The sequence below is a fragment of the Fukomys damarensis genome, unplaced genomic scaffold (assembly GCF_012274545.1).
Source record: "Fukomys damarensis isolate Sample0158 unplaced genomic scaffold, DMR_v1.0_HiC HiC_scaffold_24, whole genome shotgun sequence".
In the NCBI taxonomy this organism is placed as follows: Eukaryota; Metazoa; Chordata; class Mammalia; order Rodentia; family Bathyergidae; genus Fukomys; species Fukomys damarensis.
The window spans coordinates 4,432,994-4,439,048 of record NW_022900936.1 but is presented as its reverse complement, the minus strand read 5'-3'; positions in this window follow the sequence as shown (position 1 = coordinate 4,439,048).

Genomic DNA, 6,055 nt, shown 5'->3' with positions numbered 1-6,055 from the left:
CTACGGGGAAGAGACAGAAAAATGAACAAGTAAAGAAACCTCTTCAGAGCCTAGACTTCCTTTCTTACAAGTTTAGAATTGTGACAAAAGTGGTGTCAACCCCTCTAAGTGTGGAGCACACATCTCCTTTGTGACAAACACACACACAGACTACTGTACATGCAGATTTGAGGGCACAGAGAGGATGGCAGTGGTGCACGTCCCCTGTGCTGAGTGACATGGGAAGCGAATGTGATCACAACGAAATTAACCACGGCTGGGGGCACAGCTCAGCAGAAGAGCGCTTGCCTAGCATGCAGGAGGCCCTGGGATCCACGTCCAGCACCACCAAAACCAAACCAAACTGAACTAAAGCAAAGGTAACAAAACACCCCATGAGGGGCTCATTTCCACAGTCAGGTCCCACCGAGGCACACTTTGTTCCAAACTGCACCACACCCTGCACAACCTAAACGAAGAGGACCTTCAGATCCCTCCGGGTGCAGGACTCTCGGTGACCCCAAGCCCTCCCCCACGGGCAAATTCAGGGAGGGAAAGGCCCTGGGAAAGCTCAGGCAACTTTGGAATGTGCTTGTACAAGAGAGCCTCACGTGGTCATCCCCCATCTCCTCCTCTGGGACAGTGGTCACCTGCTGGGCAGTTTAAGCCTGTTTTAGGTGGCATCCTGCGGGTGGCCTCACCCTCCCTCCAGTCCCTCAGGGCCCCCCTCTGCCTTTCTATCCAGGATGAAGCCACCAGGCTCCCTCAGCATGTAACTCCTGGGCCACCCCAGGTGCCACAAAATAATGTGCTAAGCAGCACCAGGAATCACAAATGGCACCGCAAGCACAGGCTCTTGGTGTTTCTAAGCCCATGGACCATGAAACCAGAAAACAAACAGCTCTTCCAGTTTCCACATGTTACTAATGGGCTTTACTGACCTATTACTAGGAAGTAGTAGGAAAGCTTTTGTTTTACTTTTGAGACAAGGTCTCAAGTTGCTAAACCACCCAGGCTGGGCTCAGTCTTGTGGTCCTCCTGCCTCAGCCTCCCGGTGATGGGATTACATGTGTGTACCGCCACACCTTCCAGGAAAAATCTTCTGGTGGTGGCAAACTGGAATAAGCCAGATGAATGCAGACAAGTACACACCTGCAATCGATGTAATCTCAGTACTCAAAAGGATGACTACAAAAGTGACAAGCAGTTTCCTGGTGACAGACAGGTCGTTACCATGTTCAGAGTAAGCTTACTCTGTGTTGTAGGCTGACTCCCAACTTGCTAAAGACTTTTCTCATAAGCACTGTGTGGTGCTGCATTGATTCTTCTGCGCTCATTTCCCTCTTACAACCAAGATAACAGAAACCACAGTAAAGTGAGTTAAAAGTATATTTCCATCCAGAGCTGTGCAGGTGATACACCAAAAGGCTTCCTCCCTCTTGTTAGAAACGAGTCACATCTGGGGACTTCGACACTGGAACACAAGCATGGTACAGATGCCACCAGAGCAGAGCCAATGGCAGTCAGGCTAGCTCTGGCGGGGTGGCACGGTGACCTGCTCTCATCGGAATCATTTTCAAAGCCCCTGCACATCCCCAGCGAGCTGGTGGGTCTGAGCAAGGATGGAGGCTGCTAAAACATTAGATAAAAAGGCATCGACTTTAAAAGGAGGAGCCAGATCAGCAGCAGCCAAACCCACTCCCACTGTGCAATCAGAACTTCCACAGGTAATCTCACTAGATGCCACGGGAAAACAAACCGGCCTGGCTAAATGTTCTTATAGAAAATGGAAGTCGCAAATAGACACCCTCAACTGTGTCAAATCTACCTATGGGAACATCTTAAAACTAGACCTCAGGATGTTATTGGCAAAACCCTAAATACCAAAACTCTGCAGGACAAATGAACCACATCTCCCAATACATAAGCTGTATGGAAAAAAAGGCAAGCGCTGTTAGAATCTAATCAGCAGACATTTATTTACCAACCAAAGGCAACAGGTGGGTCTTGTCTGGATTTTGATTTGTCATAAAAACCACATGTGAGTTGGAAGGCAAACTCGGCAGTCTGGTATTTGATGACATTAAAGGCACAAGGACGGTATCGTGTTTATGTAAAAAGGGGGGTCTGTCCTTATCTTTCGGAGATGCATCCTGAGGTATGTGGAACGGGGCGCCCGTGATGTGGTTCCCAAGAAGCCACCCCAAGGGGGAAGGGGCAGATTAGACCACCTGGCCAGGGGCCGGAGATGCAGAAGCACAGAAATAGGACACTTTCAAGTCTGAAATGAGACTACAGAAGGGACCCCATGAACTATTTTTCTTTCTTCTCTCTCTTTTTTAAACAAAATGTGACTGGGAAATAAGAAACATTCATGAACTTACAAAAAGAGGATTAAAGGAACTGGGTTCCTGAGGTCAGAGCCTGGGCACTCCTGCTGCTCGCTGGGCAGCTGCATTGGTGCCCCTCCCCCAAGCTATCCACTTTCAGGACAAAGGGCTGTGGAGAGCGCAGAGGTCTGGGTAGGGTGGGCTCTGCTCAGAGGGGAGGCCGCTGCAGCAAGGGTCTTAAAGGATCTTACAGGAATGGAGAAAGGTCAGGCATGGTAGCACGCGCCTGCAATCCCGGGAGCCAATCTCAGGAGGCCGAGACAGGAGGATTGCTGTGAGTTCAGGGCCACTCTGGACTACACAGTGACTTCAAGGTCAGCCTGAACTACACAGCGAGACCCTGTCTCAAAAAACCAAAAACAAAAAACTTAGTTTGGCTTGGATGTTCTGTCAAGTGGCAACTTAAGGATCCTAACTAATGAAAACACATTTTTATTTAGAAACATCTACTTTCAATACAGGTATAAAAATCACTTATTTTCCCCTACGAATTTAGTGGGTAACAAGATATTACTTTCTGAAGCAATTCAAGGAAAGGAAAGAAACAGTGATTTCTTTCAAAACTCTAAAGGGTGAAGTACCTATCTGAGGTACGAGACTTTTGTTCCTCAGTTTCCTGTGTAATTTATCTTCTTTCCTGGGGATACATTTATTAAACTTAATACGACTAAGCTTTTGATACAGTTTAGGTTCAGTTATTTTAAAATGAGTGAGGTGAACATGAAAGTGAGGACAGGAGGACAGAGGAAATAGCAGTAAGTTCTGAAATGAGAACACAGCAGAGCTCTTCTCTCCCGAAAACGGGCACGGGAGCCACTTCAGACGGGGCAGCCTCATGCGCTAACCCAACCCACACCCAAACACCCACAAAGCCCACTTGCGGTAACTCCACCGCCAGTAAGAAAAAACACTCGGGGCAGTTGTCACCTCCACTAAAGCTGCCACACCACCAACACAGATGCTCTGCTGCTTTCCATGGCACCAAAAAGGGAGCAACGACCCAAACGAAGGTGTCACGAGATTGATTTTTAAGATGCATCTGTTTTAGACATTAAGCGTTAAAGCCAGGGATTTGGCTCAGTGGTTCTGCTGCCTGCCTTGCAAGCGCAAGAACCCCAGTTCAATACCCAGTACACCCCCGCCCAAAGTTTAAAGTACAGAAAGGGAGGGATTTTCCAATACATTGCTGTATTCCCGGGCCAAGAACAGTGTACGTAAAAATGGCATACAGCTGGTGTGTGACCAGTGCATGCTGTAATAGGGAATAAATGGCTAAATCAGGACAAAGGCGCCATCAGGACTAAAACCATGGGCAGGGACTATTTCAGGACGGCACGGACTCAACTTGGAACAGTTCAGGTTGAGCCGGAGCCCCCTGTTTTAAGCAGTACAGATTTCCACCTTTGTTCTTTAAGATCACAGACCTATCTATGATGCTGACAGATGGGTACATGTTTCAGTAATAGCATAAAATTGCAGGTTACCAGGTTACCAGAAATAAATGAGCTTGTCAATGAGTCAAATGTCGGGCCAAGTTATTTCCAAACTTGTGCTTCTGTGGATGCAGCACATGGCTGAGACCGTGTCTCCTTCTTCTTCCATTATTTCTGAGCCACACTCATCTGCAGCACCGAGTTTGAAGGTGCAGCACGTTCCGTGCAATATGGACAGGGTGACAGACAAGGTGAACAAGACAGCGGACTCTGGGTGTGATGGCTGTTAACCAGGCAGGACCCATAGCACTGGTGGAAACTGACTGCTTTCAGGACCCTGCACCACCTAGACTTTTGAAGTCCTAGGCCTGCTCACTGAAGGAGTTTCAGCAACAGGCTGTCTGGACGCCAGGTCCAGAAGGGTGGCACCTGTCCTTCCTCTTGTCCACAGCCAGGCCCTCATAAGGCTGGATGGGATGCTTAAGCAAGGTTGCCAAGTACTACAATAGAAACAGCAGTGTTAGACCCCAGAGGAGCAGCAGCGGGCTGCTAGGGAGGCTTTCTGGAGGAAGGGATGTGGGACTGCATGCTGGGAGCGGAGAGGGTGCCGGGTTCCTGCAGAGTGAGGAAACACAAAAGCAAGGAGGTAAGAAATGGTGCGTGGTACATGAGGAACCACAAACGGTTCTGCTGACAAAGCACACAGCAGTCACGACCAGGCTTACTCAGGAACAGCAGATGAAGATATCATGACCCACAAACTCGAACTTCAAAAAAGGTGGCACAAGCCATCAGATTTGTTTCAGGAAGATGACCCTGGGCTGGTCTGTGGAGGGCAGACCCAGAGGGACACAGATGGAGTTCAGGACATCAATTAGGGAGCAAGCAGGGGCAGGAGTCTGGGTGAGCTAAAGGCTCTTGTGGTTAGCAAGTCAAAGTAATGAGTTCAAGAGGGTAGAGAGAGAGGAGTCCGGGGCAATGCCATGTCCAGCTAGAGCCCGAGTGGGTGGGCAGCAGAGGAGCAGGAGGAGGAGGGAGAAAAGTTCTTTGGGGAAGCCCTTTTGGGGGGATTCTGGGCACTGGTACGAGGTGCCTGTGGGATGACCAGGTGGAGTGCTACGCTAGCAGGGCACATCTCAGCCAGAAGTAGGAAAGGTCTGGGCTAGCAGCTTAGGTTTAGGAACCACTGGCACACACGCATAGGATCCTGAAGATGGAGCATGTAAACTGGCTCTCGTAGAGATTCCGAACAGAACTAAGTCTGGAATTTTGGTCCTCATTCCTCTAATGAGATTTTCCCCATAAGTGTTGTCTCTCTTCCCCTCCCTCTCTCTCTTAGCAGTGGTCTCCTGTGATCTCTCTTCAACATAAACTATAACTGTCACAATGAGAGAATATTTATTATTCTAAGAGGATTCCAAATGCACTATTACCAGCAACTAAAACGTCAAGCAACTTGGTGCAACAGGAAACCTCAACTGCACAGTGCAGTCCACACCTTATGCCCGCACATCGGGGTTTATAGAACCTCTTCTGAGTCAGGTAAATAGGCACTCCACTGCAGCTAAAATCCAAATTACCAAGCCCCGATGGATCTGGCCACTGCCTCCATTTTCAATCTCATCTCAAAACAGCCTCTTCCCCAACTCACTGGGTCTTCCCACCGTTCCCAGGGCAAGCTCGGCTCTTCCCTGCGTCTGGCCGGGTCTAGGGTTGGACACCACCGCGCGAGGCTCCGACAGCCTGTTTTTGTTTTTTGAGACAAGGTCTCACTATGTAGTTGAGACTGACCTGGAACTCACTATGTACCTCACGCTGGTCTCGAACTCATAGTGATCCTCCTGCCTCAGCCTCCCGAGTGCTGGGATTACAGGCGTGAGCTACCACGCCCGGCTTTTCCGACAGCCTCTGCAGAGCTCCCTCATTTATTTTTCCATTCCCTGGTCCTCACTCCCTTCCCGCACACACGCGCTCCACTCTACTTGCCACTTCCCTCTCGTCTCCCTGCTAAAGTTCCTCGAGGGCAGGGATGCTGTTTGTCTTCTGCGCCCCCAGCACCTAAAGGTGTAGCCGACAAAGAAAGGCGGGAATCAAGGACTAGAACCGCAAAGTTGGGGCGAGGGCGAGCCCAGTGTCCGGGGGCGCGAGCGTCAAAGCTCACAGACCCGGAGCGGTCTCCCTCCGCCGATCACTGACGTCCAGCACAGGACTGAACCCCTTGGCCGCTCGCCCGGGCTTGTGCCACCCCGGGCG